The following is a 23,190-nucleotide window of genomic DNA, read 5'->3' as shown; positions in this document are numbered from 1 at the left end:
TTTCTCTTAGTCCTACAAAGGAGGCAATGGCAAACCACTTCTGAAAACCTTACCAAGAAAAATGCATGGACCTCTCCATGCAGTCTCTAAGAATTAGACATGACTGAATGAAGAAAAACATTAAAAGAAATTTAAGAAAAAGAAAAGGAAAAAAGTGCTTATATTTATTTAGGGAGGTTTTCTCTCTATCAAAGACTTCCTAATAATATTAACTAAATCCTGTGATACCCCCTTTGTTCATAAGCATATAAGCTATTAATATGACTATTATTATTAATAATGCTATTACATTGCATCCAATTTTGGAAAAACAAAACTGAAGTTTTACAGAGACCATCGCTCATAGCCATTGCCTAATAAATTTCATTTCCATTATTTCAATAGAGCCGAGCAAAAATTTCTTACTCATTTTTTCTCTACAGAACTTTTCCAGTATTCTCCATTTAGTTATTTATTGGAGGTGGTGGGGGCAGTGGTTAACATTTCATTCTAAAAATGCTGGGGGATAATTTTGAAAGTGCAATTTTGCAAAGTATATAAAACAGTGCCATGGTTACCATAGCTGATATTCCTGGTACTACTTGCAATGGCAGGGAAAAAAATAACATTAAAAAATGAGCTTTTCCTGCTGACAAATCTCTGTGAACTATAATTTCAAAAAGGAAAAAAAAGGGGGGGGGGTGTGTGGAAGGAAAAGGAAAAAGGAAAGGAAAGGGAAAGGAGAGATGGAGAGATTCTCTGGCACCTGGAGAAATTTGGAAAAATGTTATCAGTTTTTCATCTGACTTTCAAGATGGGGAATTAGGTATAGGCTCTGGAATGTGTGGGAGTAGGAACATAGCCTTTAACCAATAACTTTAAAATATTCCCATACCTGCGTGGCAGAAGGAAAGTCTCCACTCCCGCCTGCGCGGACATAACAGGTTCAGATGACACAAACCTAAGGCCTTACTTAAAGAATCATCTGATAAGACATTCAACACCCTCTAAACAATTTTTTTTTAGTTTGCTATGCCAAGTCACCAAAGTTGCTGAGGGGCTAGGAAAGTATAGTTTGTGTCAAGCTCCAAAGCCAAGAACGACACTTAGTGATTCTTCCAAGCAGATTTACTTAGACAATTTACGTCATTGTCCACTCACTTTCAGTGACTGTAAGCGGCTTACAAAAAACTAAAAACCCAAATATCAAAGAGTAAAAACAATAATCCCCCACCCCACCTATGTTCCTTGTTCCTCAACTGTGGATAGAATCTTGCCAAACTGAAACACTCTACTAGCTACATCAAGCATACACTCTGGGAACTATTAGAGTAGAGCCATCTTCACAGTCTTTGTGAATTATTTGAACTGAGTTGCCTCTCACTTCTCTGCAGCCCTTTCCCCCTGGGAATCCAGACTACATTCCAGCACAGAATAAGTGATTGGCAACCGATATAAAATCTTTGAATCAGAGTTCATATAACTAGAATTTATATAACTACAGTAGTGGCCAGAATTGTGGAAACCTTTTGGGAAAAGTGTATTTTTGAGGTTTGATGGCTAATAACACCATTTTTTTTATATATATATATATATATATATATTGAGTTTCAAGATAATCATATTCCACTGCTGGAATGGCCTGGGAATAATCCAGACTTTAACCCAGGGGTCTGCAACCTTAAACACTCCAAGAGCCATTTGGACCCGTTTCCCACAGAAAAGAAAACACCGGGAGCCACAAAACCCTTCCCACGCCTGACTATTTCTTGAGCAGCCACAAAACTAGCATATGTAGTTGAATTAAATGTTCTGTTTTCTTCTGAAACTTTTCTTTTCTTCGATTTCTCCATGGTTGGCCTACCGGGGGCTGAAAAGCTCAATAAATCGCGTGCCGGCAGGTGTTGCACATTGCCGGTGTTGATGCATATTTTGAGTGACAGGGAGCCGCAGCAGAGGGGTGAAAGAGCCACATGCGGCCCCAGAGCCACAGGTTGCTGACCCCTGCCTTAACCCAATTGAAAATCTATGGAGCCGACTAAAGAAACCTGTTAGTCAGAAGCGACTCAGCAATAAAACCCAGTTAATACAAGCAATCCTTCAATCTTGGTTTCACATGATAACAGCTGCAAAACTAAAAGACTTGGTTCACTCCATAGGAAGACGTTGTAAGGCCGGAATTCATGCTAAAGGTTACCCAACTATTAACTGACATGGTGATAATTTTTGTATATCTCGGTTTTTCTACGTGTTTCACTTTTCTTCTTTATACTGTAACTGCTATTCTAATAGCAAATCCTTCATAAAGGTTATTGCATTAGATTCTTGATTAAGTTATCTTTCCATTGATATATAATTTTATGGTAGTACTACTACTCCAAAACAAAAGTGGTGTTATTAGCTAGTTTTAGAAAATATGCTTTTCCCAAAGGGTTTCCACAATATCAGCCATTACTGTAATAAGAATCTACCCACCTGCTTTTACCTACTGGACAAATATTCCAAGCTTTTAAATTCACAGAGAGTTTGAGACACAAACAATCCAGTTTCCAGGATGTCCAGCAAAGCTACAACCCATCACTATTGCCTACGTAAACCAGCTATTCCTGTCCAGAAATCCTGACAAATTAAAGAAGAGTAGTGTATTCTGAAGACCTAGAAAAGAGCTGATCTCATTACTTGATAATCTCTTTTAACACCTGAGTGCTTTTCAACTAAATTACCTCAATAAAAACCATAAGTACAAAAGAGGAGGAAGAGGAGGAGGAGGCTTTGAGTGAGAAACTCAATTCCTTTTGCTCTTCTCCCTTTCCTTAGTCTTGCAATCCCAGTAATTGCAAATGGCTCGGCAACCATTAACATCGCTGAAGTTTATTCGGAGAGCAAAGGCAGAGGGAAATAAAATCAACTTTGCAAAATTAGGAGAACTCAACCGCTCTTGTCTTTGAGGCATCCAGCTACTAATTACTAAAAATTGCTTTCTGGTTGAGGGTATTTTGGCTGTAAATCAGGGAAAGATGCTGCAAGTTAAGCAGTAGCAAAAGTAAAACACCAGCTGGCTTTAGTAAAAGGAAATGAAAGGTTGGGGAGAAAAAAATAGTATGGCTGAAGAATAGGAAGCTGGTGAAAAACATATAGCTTTTATTTTTATTTTATTTTATTTTATTTTATTTTGTTCCTGCACAGGCAGGACAAAGGAGAAAGGCTGGTGAGAAAGTGTTTATAGACTTTGTTGAAGCAATTACATTAAAAAAAAAAAAAAAGCCAACTGCCATTATGTGCTTTCTGAGTTGTTCCCACAAGCTACTGTTTCTAGTTTCCCTTTGGTGCTTTCCTTCTACTTAATATGATAGTTGGCTTTTTGCTCAGTGCATTGCTGCAAAGTGTCAAGTAGTTTGCCCTTTGTATGAGCTCTAATGACTCTGCATTGAAAAGATTTGCAGGCTCTCTTTTTTTTATGACTGTCAGCAGCCACTGGAAAATTCCATGCTGGAAGCTTGCCATTAAACATTACTCCGGCCTGGGTTAATGCCCATGTCTTAGTAATTTAGAACTGAGAAAAGTAACAATAACTTTGCGGGTAAGTTTTTCAGCAACTAGGAAAATGTGGGACACACTCTTTTTTTTAAAAAAAGAAAGAGGCCTTCCCATTATTTAACAAGATAAGTTTTAAAAAAAAAACCAGTTTGAATCTTGTGCTACATCTTCACCTGTTGTTGTTGTTAGTTGTGACGTCCCAACCCCATGGACAACGTTCCTCCAGGCCTTCTTGTCTTCCTTCCTCTGGAGTCCATTTAAGCTCACGCCGACTGCTTCAGCGACTCCATCCAGCCACCGTGTTCTTTGCTGTCCCCTTCTTCTTTTGAAATAGAAATAGAATAACAGAGTTGAAGGTCTTCTAATCCAACCCCTGCCTGGCAGGAAATCCTACACCACTTCAGAGAAATTGTTATCCAACATCTTCTTAAAAACTTCCAGTGTTGGAGCATTCACAACCTCTGGAGGCAAGTTGTTCCATTTATTAATTGTTCTAACTGTCAGGAAATTTCTCCTTAGTTCTATATTGCTTCTCTCCTTGATTAGTTTCCACCCGTTGCTTCTTATCCTGCCCTCAGGTGCTTTGGAGAATAGCTTGACTCCCTCTTCTTTGGGGCAACCCCTGAGATATTGCCACCGTGTTCTCTGCCATCCCATTCTTCTTTTGCCCTCAATCTTTCCCAGCATTAGGCTCTTCTCCAGAGAGTCCTTCCTTCTCATTAGGTGGCCAAAATATTTGAGTTTCATCTTCAGGATCTGGCCTTTTAAAGAGCTCCTCCAGGACTGACCGGTTTGATCATCTTGCAGTCCAAGGGACTGCAGGAGTCTTCTCCAGTACCACAGTTCAAAGGCCTCAATTCTTTGGCCACTATGGGACACTCTTTTTTTTTAAGAAAGAGGCCTTCCCATTATTTAACAAGATAAGTTTAAATAAACAAACAAAAAAACCAAACTGAATCTTGTGGTACATCTTCACCTGTATTGATAGAATAGCATTAAGTACAGAGAATGCAGAGGACGGAGCACAGGGAAATATTTTTTTAAAAAATGCATAGAGGGGATTTTCTCCAAAAAGTGATTATATCTACATCTTTTGTAGTCTTTTTTTCATTCATCCACCTAACCTTTTGACCTATTTGTTTCCAATATTTCCTTCCTAAGCATTAATTTTAAACGAGTTAAAAATAATCAGCTCTTGTTTCAGCTTTATTTATTTATTTATTTATTTTACATTGGCTGAGCATTGCTTTAGCAGGTTGGGTACACTTGTTTTGATGCACTTGTGAAGGTATCAACCCAGCCATGTGAAACTGGTTATTTGCAAACTTAACAATAGTTATTAAGTAAACTTGTTTCTTGGTCTCCACTTATCAGATTTTCTATCTTTTTTTTGGTTGAAAAGATGGCCTCAGTTAACGAAGATAATGAACTGTAATGTTTTCTTAATGTACAATTCCCCATTCTTTTCTCTCACTCTTCATTATCACAATCCTCTAAGCTTCTAACACATCATGGTCATCAGTGTTCTCTCAAATACATTGAAACATAATACATGCTTAATTGTACAATGCACCTAGTCTTTAAAGCAAATAGGCATTTGCCAAAGCTCTCATTATAACAGATGCCCTCTGTAATTGGAGGGATATTTTCCAAAAATTAGCTGGAAATCAGTTTAATTAAAGTTCGTAAATTACTGTTGAAGTCACAATCCTGCCACAGTGTAATTGACACTGAATGATTAAATTTGCCATCTTGAGCTCACAACAATATACAGCATGTGTCGCTTTGAAAAACTATTTATAATACATGAAAAGAGATACTCTCAGTTGATTTAAAATAGAACATTCTTCTTTTCACTTGAGTAGACTTTTGAAAAATTTTGGGTCCTTAATTTACCTATCTTAGAAAGGATGGAAGGCTGAGTCAACCTTGAGCCTGGCAAGATTCGAACTTACTTTAATTGCAGGCAGCTGGTGTTAAATTACAGTGTTTAGTCTGCAGAGCTATCCAGGCTCCTTGCTGATTTCCAGCTCTGTGTTTAAATATTTTCAGGGAGGGCTTATTTGTTTGGGGGGAGAGGCTTATTTTAGTGCATGCGCTCAAAAGCCAAATTGGGCTTATTATCAGGGGATGTCTTATTTTTGGGGAAACAGGGTATTATAGTCAAAATTTACAGTGTTCACTCCATTGATAATAATTCTTTAATTTTACAATAATAATAATCAACATTAATAACTCTATTCATTTCTTCCTCTTAACATATCTTCTACTGAAAATATTATATTATAATAATCTTAACAATCATATTAATCATCATCATATTGTTTACATCTCTATCTTAACATATGTTCTTTATTTCACTGATCTCCATTTATTTCTCACTTCTATTTTTAATTCTCCAACCATTCATAAAATAGCTCCCATGTCATGTAATATTCAGTTTGTTCTTTCTCCTTTATAGCAAGTGTTAATCTGTTCATTTCTGCACATTCTAATATTTGGTCAATATTTGCCGCTTATTAACAATTCAAATGTTTATCCGTGTTCCTATATACTATATATTCATATTGGTTGGTTCTCCATGTGGCTACCGATATGGCAAATGACTGAACTGTAATGGTGAAATATTGTGTTGGTCTAAAGTAAATTAGCAACTGGAACAGTGGGGATAAAGTCCCCTGTTCCAACTAACCTTTCAGGAAACAGTATCATCATCTTCTTTTAACGACCCCATAATCCCTTGCGGGGTAGAGTCTGGGCAACTGAATGGAGCTAGCAGAGTGTTTACTGGCCAGATGCCCTTCCTGTCGCCAATGCAGAGTTTTGTTCAGCAGATATATCATCATTGTGCCCAGAGAGAGAATATCTGCCTCTACCTAGGATCAAACTCTCACCCTCCTCATTATGAGGCGAGAGCTCCACCTCTAGGCCACCGGACCACTCTTTCAGGAAACACCATGATCTGCAAAAAATCAGTTATTGGCTTTGTACATAGCACGAGCGCAAATATGGTATCTTTATTTCTGCTTCACTTTGTTCTGAATTCAGTCAGTAGTACTTTATTCAACAAAACTATGGACCAACTGTTCATAATCTAGTTAGCTTTTGATTGTCTACCTGCAGCTTTTTGTGGTGAATTCTGGGCAAATGGGAATTCTTGATTTCCAGATGGAAATTTAAAAAATCGGGGGAGTGAAGCAGAGAGGGAGAGATCTTGTGTCTGCATTGCATTGAGAAAATTCTCCTTTTGAAAGATAGCAATTCTCTTTTTCTGTTATTCCTCTTGCCCTTCCACCACCACCACCGCCAAAAAAAAAAAAAAAAAGCATGAGTCACCATATATTAAAATGAAATGCATTTTTCATTTGCTCACTTTCCATCTCAAAACATTTCTTTCTAATATTCTTCAGGCTAATTTGTCCAGTCTCATTAGATGATAATAAAATCTTGGCACAAGGCACTGGCAAATGCTGGCATTACAGAGCTTTACAGTGACATTAAGGTGAACATCTGTTGCAGCTCTTGAACATCATTTAGCATGCTTGCAAGTTATCTTTATGAGCTTGGGAATACAGGATAGAAGCTTGCATATGTTGTGCCAGACTCTGTTTTGCGTTAGAAGTGGTCCTGTCCACAGTAGGAATATATCTCTGATCAGGGACCAGGGCTTATTCTTCTGATGTTGAACTCGTAATGATGACCTTCAGAGCTTAGAAATGATTATGGTGGGAGATGTTAGGACACAGATAACAGAGGAAAAGAAGAGAAGGAGAGTTCAGAGGCTGCAGAATGAGCAGTAAAGTTTGGAAAGGAAAAAAAAAACCGTGTTATTGAGATCTGTGCTATGCACAGAAATGGTAAATATCCTAGCAAAAAAATAACATGAAATGCATGGCAAACCCTGGTTTTTTATTTTTTTATTTTATTTTTGGATTTATATACCGCCCTACTCCCAAAGGACTCAGGGTGGTGAACAGCCAAAAGATAAAACACACATAATACAGAATTTAAAAAACAATGTAAAAACACATTAAATAATTTGGCCCAAACAAATTAAAACACCCCTATTGTTTTAAAACAAATTTAAAATTAACAATTAAAAGGAAGTTAGGCTGGTTGTTTGAAACAATGCAGTACATAGTTCCACACTCTCCGTGGTGGTATTTAGCCGGTTCAGAATGGTTCGGGCGAACTGGTAGAGACGATCTGCAGGTGGGCCTGCTATTTAGATGTTTTCTAAGCCACGCGCATGCGTGCAAAGTGAAAGCGTGCAAGCGTGCGTGTGAGCAAAGCACATGCGTGGAAGGCCACACGCATGTGCAGAAGGCGCTCACACTCACATTTTTGGTACGCGGCGAACCGGTGGTAAAATTATGTGAAACCCGCCTCTGGATACCCTTAACGAAATGCTCATCACTATAGGAAAGAAAAGTGTATCTCAGACGTTGCAACTTTAGGGCTGGCTAGGGGATTCTGGAAGTTGTAGTCCACACCAGTGGTGGGTTGCCCCTGGTTTGGACCGGTTCGCAAGAACCGATAGTAAAGTGGGGAGGCCCCACCCACTGCCTCGGATGTCATCATCGGCAATCTGCGCATGCACAAAAGCAAGGCGTGCGCGCGAGCTAAGCGATCACACACATGCGATCCCATTGCGAACCGGTAGTAAAGGTAAGTAGAACCCACACCTGGTCCACACATCTTAAAGTTGCCAAAAATTGAGAAACACTGGACTAGAGAAATACTTAAAGAAGTTAATAACTTGCAGGAGTGTGGCTAGACTACATTGGTGCTTAATAAAGCTATATTTATGCAGAGTAAAGTTTGTCGTCTTCATATTTACTGGGATTGTGCAAAGCTTAAAAACGTGGAGAGCTTATTTAAAGACGATTTGATTAAAACTCCGACAATTTATAGGGTTTATCCACGTGCGAAATTTGCTTCCCTTCAGCAAATGAGATCAATTCAGAGCTTCAATTATATAATGAATTGACTATGTTTAATTCTCACCTGAAGTGGAGTGAACAGGCTATTTTTAAACTGTTGGGAAATAGAACAGGGCAACATGTATACTGTATAGGCACATGGTCATACAGTATTTCAAGGAAACAAAAAAACCCAGGTACTTTCTCTGATATTATGAAATGTTCCCATTAATCTTTTGCAAGCTTGTTTTGAAGGAAGTTAGCACCCACCCCTCTCCTAGAAGAATGAAATCTTTTGGTAAATATTAAAAAGGCAGAATATTATGTTTCCCTGCATGAGAAAAGGAGAAACATGTTTTAAAGACAAAGCAGCTCCCTGCACTTCCTGCAAACCCCCACCCCCTTCAGCTCCAGGGTGATAGGATTAAGACATGGCCCTCAGGACATAATAGGATTAGCTCTTTACCCATTTTACCACATGGCACCTGGGAAGATTACATCACCCAGCAAGGCTCAACCAAGCCTGGGACACAAACAGCCTACAAAGTTAGCTAAGACCCCCACCCCCTGGGAGTCTGACAACCAATCAGAATACAAACTCAAATTCAAAGCCCAACAGAGGATATAAATCTCTCTCTTTCTCTCTCTCACCCACGTGCTTCATTTTGCCCAGCACCCAAAAAAATGATGTGGTCCTATCCACCATTAAACCATCTTTCCAAGCAGTCTCCATGTTTCCAGTGTCTTTCTTCCCATTTGGAACTGAACCCAGATGGACATTTCTTCCAACAGTTTGTTAGGCTGATCTGGAGTCCTGTAACTTTGCATCTCCCAATTGACCTTCGATAGGAGAAGAGTAGGTATCTGAGTTTTCACCACACTGGTCACTTGTAGGGAATAGCTACACATATCATTATGAGCAGCTGTCTCTCTCAAAAGACAGTTAGGAATGAGGTTTTTTTGGCTGTCCTGTCATACCATATTTTTCAGAGTATAAGACACACCAGTTTTTGGGGAGGAAAATAAGAAAAAAGCTGATTAGCAGGGGGATCAGCCTCCAGGAATACCCCCAATCAGCTGTTCCCAGAGGTGAATTTTAGCAACAGGTTCCTTGGTTGTGAGCTCTGTGCCTTGGTTCTTTTTCGCTTTTTTTTTCTGCCTCTGAAACTTCTGAAACTCCATTTCAGAAAAAAACTTTTTCCTGCCTCTCAAAGCCTCTGAAACAGAGCTTCAGAATAAAAGCCTCTGAAGGTCTGTTTGGAGGCTACTTTTCTGAAGCTCTGTTTGGGGGCTTTTCTGAAGCTCTGCTTGGGGGCTTCTTTTCTGAAGCTTCGTTTCTGATGCTTTTTTCAGCCTTTGAAACCTCCGTTTGAGAAGCTGGGTGGGGCTACATTCGAAGTATAAGACACACCCAGATTTTCACTCTCTTTTTGGGGGAAAAAGGTGTGTCTTATACTCAGAAAAATACAGTATTTGATCCAGTTGGGTAAACCTCTGAAGGATCTAGCCAAAGCAGAGAAGCAAAAAGTGACTTTTACTACTGTGGTTTATATACCCCAGAATTTGTGCTTTTGTTAGGAAGAGAGTAGGACTGTGATGATTTAACAGTCAAGCATAACTGAACGGTAGGCAAAATAATACACAAAGGGACTAAGTGTCTCAATCAGCTGCTGGGCTCTTCTACCATACGTCTTCCAGCAAAGGCAAGAGACTATATAGTTCTCTATCACTGTTCACATAAATATTATAAAAATTGTACATAAACCATCTTAGTTGGTTCTTTCTTTCAACTCTTTCCTTCATGCCGGGTAATACATTCATTCTAACGGTGGTCTATATCAAATTTCTTATTCTTCTTTTTTCTTCCCAATCACAATTTTTCTGCACACATTTTTCTAGATCGGCAACTGTGGTGGAAAATAGGCTGGATTCCCAGGAGACAAGAGCTGCATTCCAGAGGGCAAAGAGACAGGAAAGTTTAGATAATTTGGCTGGAAGAAAGAGAGTTAAGACATCTCTTCCCTAGCAATTCTCAGAGTATGTCTTTAATGATCCAAGTAGTTGCTTTACTTTGGCAAGATTTCTGTTTATAGGAGAGGAACAATAAAGGAAACTGGTCAGATGTAACTCTACATATCTTTCTTGGTTCTTGGAGCCTGACACATGTCCAGAATTTGTTATTTATGTTCCACTTCCCCCCATCCTCTGATTAGACAATGCAGCAAGCAAGAAAAAACCCCAGAAGAAGAGAAACTCAAGTATGGCTGCGTTCACATAGACACAAGTCTCATTTTGATATAAATATGTCAGGTTGCTCAATAATGTTCATTAGTTTAACAAGGATAGCTTTGCTCTATTCAAGTTTCAAGAACTGGCTTTTGGGAATTGCTAGCAAATATTGTTTCTGTATTTCACCTGAAATTTCAAGAACAAGATTTTCCCTGGATCCTTGTCTCACAGTGGTGTGATAGCTCAGCAATTACTTATTTTTCTTTTTCTTTTTTCAATTACTGCTTAAAATCAGGGGTGGGTTCTACTTACCTTTACTACCGGTTCACAATGGGGCTGCGCACACTTCTGCACATGCGCAGAAGCTTCCTGATGATGTCTGGGTCAGTGGGTGGAGCCTCCCGCCAGTTTTACAACCAGTTCTTGCGAACTGGTCCGAACCGCGGACAACCCACCATTCAGGGGGTGAAATCCAGCAGGTTCTGACAGATTCTGGAGGACCGGTAGCAGAAATTTTGAGCAGTTCAGAGAACCGCCAGCGGAAATTTTGAGTAGTTTGAAGAACTAGCAAATACCACCTCTGGCTGGCCCCAGAGTGGGGTGGGAATGGAGATTTTGCAATATCCTTCCCTCAAGAATGGGGAGGGAATGGGGATTTTGCAGTATCCTTCCCCTGCCATGCCCACCAAGCCACGCCCACCAAGTCACACCACACCCACCAAGTCATGCCCACAGAACCGGTAGTAAAAAAATTAGATTTCACCACTGCCACCACTGCTTAAAATGCCTAAAACCAATTCCAATTTCTAGAAGAAAAGGAAATGAAAGACTGAGATTTGGGGCAGGGGAAGCTATTTGGTGCATATTTGGATCTTTAAATATTGGTTACTGTCACAAAATGGCACAAAGTGAACTGTCTCTCAACAGAATATTTATTTAAACAAACTGCTTAATGCTATCCCCATTTTTTTTTTCTTGGCAGCTCATAGTACTAAACTGCAGGCCCCCTATGCCTCTGTTTTTCTTTTTTAACAAGTCTGTGAAGCCAGATGTAGTTTTGAAAGTAAATATAATTTGGAACCCCAGCATTTTGCTATACAACATGCTACCTTGCTATTTAAAACAAAGAAACAAATAAATACATTACAATTGATCAGGGAGCTTAAAAGATATCAAGAGTTTCCTCTTAAAAGAGACTTTTAAGTAGGACAATTAAATTTCTATTCATCTACTAAACTTAAGGTAAAGGTAAAGGTAAAGGTTCCTCTCGCACATATGTGCTAGTTGTTCCCAACTCTAAGGGGTGGTGCTCATCTCTGTTTCAAAGCCGAAGAGCCAGTGCTGTCCGAAGACGTCTCTGGTCATGTGGCTGGCATGACTAAACACCAAAAGCACACGGAATGCTGTTACCTTCCCACCAAAGATGGTCCCTATTTTTCTACTTGAATTTTTTACGTGCTTTCGAACTGCTAGGTTGGCAGAAGCTGAGACAAGTAACAGGAGCTCACCCAGTTACTCAGCACTCGGGATTCGAACCGCTGAACTGCCGACCTTTCGATCGACAAGCTCAGTGTCTTAGCCACTGCGTCCCTACTAAATTTACTGTGAGTTTAACCTATGTTTAACACAAGGGTTGTTGCCATGGAGGGGGGGGGGAGACTCCCTCAAATTTAAAGGTTTGAGGGAAGAGGAATAATACATTTTAAAATATGAAATGGTGAAGTATGATTGTATTGAACAGTGCTCAATTTTTTTATTTAATTTTAAAAAGCAAAGTTTGTTCTGCTCCCACCCTCAGCTTATATTAAAAGACATAGTTATGTATCATTCACAGTTTAAGAGAGTGTTAATAGACATTTGAAGACTCTGTCATGTTAGAAAATAGAAGATATAAATTGCCTTGTAATTAATATATTCTGTTTGACTGCAGCTCTCTTGAGGCATTAAAATTAAAATGAAATGAATATATAAGTGGTGCTAGGCTGCATAGGTCATTTCCAACATTTGTGTATGTGACATAATAACTCTTCCATAGCCTTTACATGATTCAGATTCCAGACATTACGTGGGTGCAGACCACATTTAAGAAGTTTTAAATTGATGTTCTCACATATATATATTGGGCTTGGTCTCTGGGTGTTATGTAAATTTCATTGTATGGGTATACTGTGTATATACGTACAATGACAATAAACTTTGTGTGTGTGTGTGTGTGTGTAAAGGTAAAGGTTCCCTTCGCACATATGCTAGTTGTTCCCAACTCTAGGGGGCGGTGCTTATCTCCATTTCAAAGCCGAAGAACCAGCACTGTCCAAAGACGTCTCTGTGGTCATGTGGCCAGCATGACTAAACGCCAAAGGCGCATGGAATGCTCTTACCTTCCCACCAAAGGTGGTTCCTATTTTTCTACTTTGCATTTTTTACATGCTTTCGAACTGCTAGCTCATCCCGTTACTGCGGCACTAGGGATTCGAACCGCTGAACTGCCGACCTTTCGATCGACAAGTTCAGAGTCTTAACCACTGAGCCACCACATCACATATATGTGTGTATGTGTGTGTGTGTTTGTGTGTTATTTTTGGTGGGGAGCTTCATCCCTAAAAACCCACAACCTGAAGATTTGGTTGGAAATTGGAAATTAGATTTCATTACGGTTCATTGAACTTCCTTCATCTCTAGCTATTTATTTTATGTTTTATTTTATTTGTTAATAGATTACCCTGTTGCTTATTGAGTGTTCAAAGTGAAATGTAGCTCACCCTAAGCCACCCTTTTTCTAGTTAAGGTATCTTAACTTGAATAATGGTACATTACTGAATGACCCAGAAAGTCTTTGTCTTCCAATCTTCATGTTGTACAAAATAGATAATCTAGTATCTTTGTAGATCTCATACGGCTACAGAAGAAGCAAGTGTTTTACTGCTGCGAGAATAGGCTTTTTAGAAGTACAATTCTCTTTGGTTTGAAAGAGTTCAGGGATGAAATGGGGGAAGAAAAGGCTCATTAATTGAGATTTTCAAAAGGTCATGTCAAGGAAGAGTTTAATCCCAGTAATTTTAAATTTTGAAAAGGAAATTGATGAAAGCATAATTGGCTAAGTGTAACACACACAAAAAAAAGTCATTTTAGTGTGGTTTGGAGATTTTCTTGGAGCAAGGACATTTGATTTTAATGTTTTAGACTTATTTTTATGTTATTTATAGTACATCTTAGATTTGTAACCTAAATTTTTTCTTTTAAAAAAAATATGTATTATCTCTTCTCCCTCACACACACACATACATACTTCCATCATCTGTTCTGGGCTGCATAAACAGAGGGATAGAATCAAGATCACGTGAACTGTTAATACCACTTTATAATGCCTTGGTAAGGCCACACTTGGAATAGTGCATTCAGTTTTGGTCGCTACGATGTAAAAAAAGATGTGGAGACTCTAGAAAGAGTGCAGAGAAGAGCAACAAAGATGATTAGGGGACTGGAGGCTAAAACATATGAAGAACAGTAGCAGGAACTGGGCATGGCTAGTTTAATGAAGAAAAGGACTAGGGGAGACATGATAGCAATGTTCCAATATCTCAGGGGCTGCCCCAAAGAAGAGGGAGTCAAGCTATTCTCCAAAGCACCTGAGAGTAGAACAAGAAGCAATGGGTGGAAACTAATCAAGGAGAGAAGCAACTTAGAACTAAGGAGAAATTTCCTGACAGTTAGAACAATTAATCAGTGGAACAACTTGCCTGCAGAAGTTGTGAATGCTCCAACACTGGAAATTTTTAAGAAGATGTTGGATAACCATTTGTCTGAAGTGGTGTAGGGTTTCCTGCCTGGGCAGGGTGTTGGACTAGAAGACCTCCAAGGTCCCTTCCAACTCTCTTATTCTATTCTATTTTTTGTTTGTCTGTCTATCTCCAGTATCTGTCTACCTATCTATCAGCATTTTTATGCTTGAGTTTGCTGGAAAACATCCTAGGACAGCTTACAAATATGAAATATGAGATAGTTCCAATCTTGGGAATAGAAGGACATACAAGAAAAACAGATCAGGTAGAAGGAATAGTAGAAAGAGAAGACAAAGCACAGCTCAGAGCTTTTAAGCATAGAATTGGTATTAGGGTTGTTAGGATTACCCTCAAATATTTGATCTGCTACTTGAACTATTTTGTTACATGAGGTTAATATCTGGGACAAGGCAATCTTTATCCATTTATAAATCTTGGGGGTCACATTTTTCAGCAATTTAAGGCTTGCTTTATGGCACAATTTGTTAGATTTCATCACTCTGAGCTAAAATGAAAGCATGCCTGTTCCAAAGCATTTGAATCAGCTAAAACCAATATCCATTCATTTCTGTTCCTTATCTCCAACCCTGTATTGAAATTCAATGTGTTTTAATGCTACCTACAAAGTTCCTTAATGATATTATCTTTTGTGATGTTGCTCAGATCCTTTAATTTTTAATTAAACTTTCCACTGTTTTAATTTATATATTTGATTCCCCCACCCCCCACCCACCCCCGCTTTTCATCTTTTACATCTTATTGTTTAGCTGCCTCGGGTGTTCAAATAGAGAAGAAAGGTGGGGATATCAGGCAAATAAAGAACGAACATTATCGGGACTGCTGAAAATAAAAGTTTTTTATCGTCTCATCTTTTGCCACCCACCTTCGCTCTCTAAGGCTGCATCTCAAGTTATTTTAAGCAAACATTTTAAAGTGTTTCCTTATCTGAAGAATTTTAATTGAGTAAATGCATTTGCCAATAAGTGTTTGATGGATATTATTTAAATTGTAGTTTAGGACCAGGTCCTGGTAGACCTTTTAATAATAAGTTCATTCAGTGCTTTGATCTCCAAGAAAGATCAACAGCACAATTAAAGTGACCTATCTCTTCTTCATTCTTTTAAAGCTTACACATTAAATATATATTCTGATTTTCCTTGCAGCCCACATGCATCTAACCATGAACAACTTGTTTTGTCTCTTATTGAGAACCTGCCTTCCATTGAGAACCTGTATACTGCACGAGTCAAAAAGAGGGCTGTGAAAATATTTACAGACCCCTCACATCCTGGACATAAACTGTTTCTTTGAATAGTGGGCGCAGACAAGACACAGGACACATATGCAGCTACATCAGTTTATTCAGCTCCAGTACAGCAATACAATGCAAGCCGTGGCAGCCTCTTTTAAAGGGAGCTGTCCACGACTTCAGCCACTGACGTGCCTCTAAATTTCCCACTCCAGCTACTCGCTTTTGATTGGTCTTTTTGAATGGTCATTCAATACTCAACAGTTTCAACTCCTACCCTCAAAATGACGCTATAGAGCACTGCACATCAGAACAACTAGACACAAGAACAGTTTTTTCCCGAATGCCATCACTCTGCTAAATAATTCCCTCAACACTGTCAAACTATTTACTAAGTCTGCACTACTATTAATCTTCTCATCATTCCCACAACTCATCTCCTTCCTCTTATGACTGTATGACTGTAACTTTGTTGTTTGTATCCTTACGATTTATATTGGCTGTTTCCTAACAGGATTTGATTGCTTCTTTGTTCCCTATAACTATCATTAAGTGTTGTACCTTATGATTCTTGACAAGTGTATCTTTTCTTTGTATGTACACTGAGAGCATATGCACCAAAGACAAATTCCTTGCGTGGCCAATAAGAATTCTGTTATATTTTATTCTATTCTGTTCTGTTCTGTTCTGTTCTGTTCTGTTCTGTTCTTTCTGTTCTGTTCTGTTCTATTCTATTCTATTCTATTCTATTCTATTCTATTCTAGTCTTTGAAAATAATTAACAGGAAAAAAAACAATGTAGTTATCCATTCTAAATTGATACTTGTAATAATATAAAAGAAAGAAAAGATCTGGGGAAGAAGAAAAGAAAAGAAAAAAAGAAAAGAAAAGAAAAGAGCCCGGAAAGCAAACCACAAACATACAAAACAACAAGGTTTTGTATGCCCTAGTTAACAATTCAATGTTACCGGAGAAGAAGCTTCGCAAAGTAAGGTTAACAACTCTTAAGGCCTTTTTGGCAATGCTGTTACAGTGAGCTCTGGGGCTTAGATCATTTGAGATAAGTACTCCTAGGTTTATTATTTTATTTTATTTTATTTTTAGAATAAAACGTTTCTTCATCAAAATCTTGGAGCTGTTTTACATATTTTGTTGAGCCAGAATGAAATTTTAGTAGGTAAACCATGGCTTGTTTAAAATACCAGCTGGTCTTTTTTTCCTGCAACCCAAAGTTAAAGAAACAATGGATTAATTACAGAGTGAACCCAGTTTCTGCTAGAAAAGTACTATTCTGGCTGGTGGTGAATCATATTCAACCTTTATCTTGGTAATTAGTTTTGCATAGCACGTTAGACTAGATTAATGTGGGGTTAGTAATTTGTGAATCAGCATGTTGTAGGAGCCAAACCACCACATTAAATCATAATATGCTTTATGAGTTTGAACAGAACATGTTATATGAACCCAACAATTATACATTGTTAATCCAGATTTACTGTGGTCTGTAAATCCAGCTAGCATCTCCTTGGACTATAGCTTAGTACTGCATACTGATATAACCTTATCATTTAAGTATATAATTCTTTGGTTCTGTGAATTCAAGGTGGTATTTATAATTCTCCCTTTTCCACTATTATCATCTCCATAAATACCTATAAGATAGATTTAATATATTTGAGATATCCTGCCTTTTTCCTTTTAGTAAATACCCCAGATGAATAACAAAATGTCATCTACTTAGGTTCTGTGCTAGGTTAGATATGAATGTTAATCTTAATGTCATCTTAAACTAAGACTTTAACCACTGCATTGATCTTCTATGTCAATTTCATTAGTGATTTCACTGTTATCAGTGTTTCCTGTTCATCATCTTGGCACCAATTTTCCTTCTGTCCTGTCCACTTTTAACAGAGGCACGATTGGGAGCAGTTAAACACACTGCATCTCTGTTTGGTTTAGTGGTAGCAGTGCCTCAGATAGAAAGTCAATTCAGAGAGTGGTAAGAACAGCGGAGAAGATTATAGGAAGCTCACTTCCTGTTATTCAGGCTTATGTGCTTAGAGCTCAAAACATTGTTAGAGACCCCAGATACCCACTTTACAGTCTGTTTCTGTTGCTCCTCTCTGGGAGGAGGTTTCGATGTATTTATAACAGGACTATCAGATTCTGTAATAGTTTTGTTCCCTATGCCATCCATTTGGTAAATTTACAGGATTCGTTTCTCTCGCCATGTACATGTATACATCCAAACTAGACTGTGTTGTTTCTCTGTGTCGTATAATATATGTGGGCATATGTAAAATTTTATATTTATTTATTTTGTCATGTTTATGTAGTGTATTTTGGAGGTGGTGACCTTTTGAGATTTGTATGCAACAAAATTTAATTTTAATGTTTTCAGATGAGTATTCTTTCAGAGTGACAAGAAAGTTATTCTATGTCTAAGTGTGAGTCTAACTCCTGAATTCCATCTCAATTTTCCCTTCTGCAAAGTTTATTGAGTAATATTCTAAACATTATCTTTCTCTCTGTGTGTGCGTGTGTGCGTGTGTGTGTGTGTGTGTGTGTGTGTGCGCGCGCGCGCGTATGCGTGTGCATGCCCTTGGGTCAATGTTAACTTCTAGTAACCAGAATGGAACAACTTGCTGCAGCCAACCTGCCATGGCCAACTTCCCTCAACCAACTCGCTATGGGATAACTTGCCATGGGACAATTCAACCATTCAGTTTTATTATTTAAAATAATTTAGAAATTATTTTAATTTTTGTCATTCACATTTCATTTTGTCCTTCCTTTTGCATCCTTTCTTTTATGACACTATCCCACCGTTTTTTTTGTGTTGTGGTCTGCCGGTGGCCTGCGGAGCTGGCAGCAGAGTCAGACAGTAAGGAGGTTGGGGAGGAACATGGGCCAGTCCTAGAGTCTGGGGAAGGCTTGGACGAGGGCTCTGCATCAGAGGCAGAGTAGGGGCCAGGGCCATCTGGGAGTTATGTGCTGCCTCCGGAGCCTCCAGAGTTGGACATCAGTGAGGCAGAGGAACAGGGGGATCCTGTTCCCAGTGCATGCATGCGCAGAGCTGCCAGAAGGCAAGAACAATTAAGACAAAAGGAATGACTCGGGAGTAGGGTTTGGAGATGATTGGTCCCTCCCATAAGACATAAAGGAGGAGCAAAGGCATGTGAGCCTTTGCGGGAAGCAACTTTGTTCATTCTATTCGGTTTAAATTCTGAAGCTCCGTTTTTGACTCTGTGCTCCGTGTGGCCTTGCAAAGCCAATTACCAATTAGGTCTTTGGCAGCGTGTCAAAGGAGATAAAGATGGGTGCTTATCAGCCTTATCCTGAAGGACTGTGGCATATGGCTGTTGGACTCTTTACAAATTATTTGTGACTCATTACGGGCTGTGAATGAACATAATTCATTTGTTTTTGGGACTAAGCGTGTGCTTTTTACTGCCTCAGGAAGCCTAGGTTAGAACACTTTGACATTACTGTGGTTGAGTTGTCCCACAGCAAGATGACCATGATGAGTTGTCCTATGGAAAGTTGGCCATGGTGAGTTGGCCGCAGTAAAGTGTTGTGGTCCACCAGCAGCCTGCAGAGCTGGCAGCCGAGATGGACAGTGAGGAGGCTGTGGAGGAACATGGGCCACTCTGGTAACTTCCTGGACAAGACTCTGCAGTTTTCTGGCAAGATTTTTGAAGTGGTTTGATATTGCCTTCTTCCTGTGTGTGTGAGAGAGAGAATGACTGGCTGAAAGCCACCCAATTAAAACACTTCACTGGAAACATCATTTCATGTTATGGAATTTAGGGTTTATATACGTATTTTTCTTTTCTTTTTTAAGCGGAGGCCAAGATTTAGGTTTGGCTAATATGCATGAAATTCCAGATGGCTTTTAAGGAAATGCCCATAGTAAGATCACTATTTTATTCAAAAATGTCTAAATATTTTTACATATATAATTCAAATAATATATATATATATATTTAAAAAAATCCTCAGTCCCCAGTCTGCTTAATTAGTGAGAACTGAACTAATGTATGCAGCATCTCTTCCCTTTAAAAGTTGCATTGACTGATTTTGGTTCATTTTCAGAAAAGGAAATGTAGGCATTCAGTTATAAAACACTTTGTAGTTAAATATTTTGTACGATGCCAGAATAATATGTTAGTTTACAGAAAATACTCCTTTATTTTTATATCTACTGATACAAAATAACTTATCTTGTTGGCTTAACCAGGCAAAGGATAACCTTCATTCTGATTTAAGACACTGAGATCTCTTCTGTGATATTTGGGGAGGATTTTCAGGGAGAAATCTAGGGTCCCACTCATCAAAATAAGCAGGGAAGGTCTAATTATACCATAGATGGCTTGCCAAATTTTGAAGGAACTGGATAAAATCATAAAATTGGAACAAATCATTCGACCTAACCTCTACTTGTTGCAAACTTGTCCTTAATATAATCTACCTTTTGGATTTCAACATATCGAAAGAATAGAAGTGCATTATCTTCTCTGGCAATTAAGTCATAGTTGACTTGCTCTTTCCATTATGAAGTTGTCTGTTCCATTTCTATCATTGTGATAACTTATGTTTTTATTTAGAAGCATAATTTGTGCTAAAAGATTAGTCTATATTTGTCTTCCTTCCTTCCTTCCTTCCTTCCTTCCTTCCTTCCTTCCTTCCTTCCTTCCCTCTCTCTTTCTTCCTGTCCTGTACTATGTTAAAGTATTAGCAACTTTAAATAAAGCCTGTCTTCCATCGTTGCTTGCATGGCAATATAAATATTAAACCGCCATATTAATCCTAATAAGAATTATGAAGTCAGGGACAAGTTCCAGTGATGACAGGAAGAGGTGAGCATCCTTGAAGGAGTAGGGGGATGGTGTTGCAGCAGAAATCAATAACCACAAGAACAAATTAAAAGAAAAATCAAGTCTGGGATATTATTTAAAGGGATTAAACATCTAGATTGTTAAAAATCAAAAGAAAATAATACAAAGTTGGTTTATTTGATCAACAACATATATATATATATATTGTTCAAATAAAAATACCTTTAATGACTTTTACTGATTAAATAACTGAACAGCAAGGCTCTAAGAATTTATTTATAGATAAGAAAGGACATGCGAAAAAGAGACAATTTATTGTATTTTTAGAGAATGTGATAAGTTACTGAAACTCTTAGTACAGGTGATGAAGGAAGATACATAGGTATATATACACACAAACACAAACACATTCATTTTCTTTTTCTATACTGCATTTTTATTTTTCCCTTTTCAATTTTTCTTTGCATTTTCTTTTCAGCACTTTCTACCCTCCTTTTTCTTTACTCTTCTATGCTTATTTGGCTTTCCAATTAGTTTTATTTTTTTTCTTTTAATCTCTGCAACTTTAATAAAAGTGTTACTAAAAAAAGGAAATGAGTATAGTTATGATGTGAAAGGGTCATGAAGCTATAGCCATAGCTACTTCACATATACGGTGGGATATGTTGATGAGGGCTCAGCAGATTTTTAGGATTCTCTTTGTCCTTTGAGCAAAGCCAATTTATGGCTTTATTAGATTACATTAGCAATCTCAACATTGCAGGAAACTATCTTCAGTTTTCATTCATAATAGTCTGGGGGAAAGCTCTGAATAAGGATTGGGTCCATAAATTGTTTTCTCTTATTATTATTATTTTTTTAAACTGACCTTTTAAAGATTTTATATTTTTAATAGATGGTACTGCATTACTTTCTTTCTCTTAATTGCTTTGGGATGCTTAAAAGGTGTTGCTTTATAATGTCTTGGTAACTGTTTTGCTGGTGTTTGTAAAACACCTGGATTATATTCAGTAGTGGGATTCAGCCAGTTTGCATCTATTTGAGAGAACCGGTTGTTAACTTTCTAAGCAGTTCGGAGAACCAGTTGTTGGAAGAAATCTTATTTTGTTTTTTTCCCACTTTACAGGGCTAATCCTGTAAGGAAGGCAGGAAGGAAGCATTCTGGTGTTGTTTCTAGCCTAATCTTTATTGCCCTGCTTACAGAAACTGCCTCTCTGGTTAACCCTTATTACATTGTAACAGCTAAGGCAAAGTGCTCATCGACGTGAGTGATGTTGAGTTGGCCATGCCCATATGGTCACATAACTACCAAGCCATGCCTACCTAGCTGGTCATTAGGGCAGAAAACCGATTGTTAAATTATTTGAATCCCACCACTGATTATATTCCTTTAACAAGTCAAATATAGCTCTTAGGAATAGAAAATGATGCTATGGAAGTGTTAATGCAAGATGTGTGTTTGTGTATCTCATTAAAATAACAAAGAAAAAGAAAACAATTCATTTGGGTTGACCCAGTGGTGAAATGTAAAATTTGTTACTACCGGTTCTGTGGACGTGGCTTCTGGGGGTGGTTAATGTGACTGAGTGGGCATGGCCAACTTTTTTTTTTTTACTTTTAAAAGCATTTTTTCTACAACCTTAAGAGATTGCAGAAAAAAATACTTTTAAAAGCCTCTGATGATCAGGCAACTCAGCTGGGATCGTCGGAGGCTTTTAAAAGCATTTTTTTCTACCACCTCTGAAGAGGTGGTAGAAAAATTACTAATTACTAATTCCCTATCAGGCTGGAAACAACAAGAGAGAGGGGAAGGAGTAGAGAGAGAGGAAGGGAGAAGAGAAGAGAGGGAGAGAAGAAGAAGAAAAGGGGGGGGGAAGAGGAGTAGGCGAGAAGGTTAGAAGGGGGGAAGAAGAGAGGAGTGGGGGAAGGGAAGGGGAAGTAGGAAGGAGAGGAAGAACGAAGAAAGTAGGAGAGGGAGGAAGAGAAGGGGAGGAGAAGAAAAAAGGTTTGGGGCAAAATAAAGAAGGGTAAATGGTAAAGAGCAGCCCCAAATAAGTAAAAATTAAAAATGAAAGTTAAAAGATAAGATGAATGAAATATGGTGGATAAATGACTGTACATGTAAATATGTTTATGAGAAATAAAAATAAAAACTTTTTTTGAAAAAAGAAAAAAAAGTATACTGACTAATTCCCTATCAGGCTGAAATATGACTTACTAGAAAATTTTAGACACGGCGTGGACAAGTGGAGGAGTTTACCCAGCAATAATTTGTACTTTATCCATCTTCTAAACATGTATACCTGAGTGTATCCATACAATCTCTTCTCCGGCAATAACCCATTGTTCTGATTATAGTAGTGAACACATGTGATCAGGGCTATAGCAGTTTCAGTGTCCTCCCCGTTCCTTCCTTCCTTCCTTCCTTCCTTCCTTCCTTCCTTCCTTCCTTCCTTCCTTCCTTCCTTCCTTCTTTCCTTCCTTCATTTGTATTCAGGATAATTCAGAAGGCCATCAGAATGGATTAAAAAGAGAAGAACACCAAATGAATGCCTACTTACTAGAAAAGCCCAACCTTTCAATTCAGCTTTTTTTTTTCCCCGCTGGACGCTTTTGCCAAAGGCACCGAGAATCCCAGCAGTCGAAAGTCTATTAAT

Source organism: Pantherophis guttatus, chromosome 11, assembly GCF_059756535.1.
Source record: "Pantherophis guttatus breed Tessera chromosome 11, ASM5975653v1, whole genome shotgun sequence".
Classification (NCBI taxonomy): domain Eukaryota; kingdom Metazoa; phylum Chordata; class Lepidosauria; order Squamata; family Colubridae; genus Pantherophis; species Pantherophis guttatus.
The sequence above is the reverse complement of the archived record's forward strand: the minus strand, read 5'-3'. Positions refer to the sequence as shown.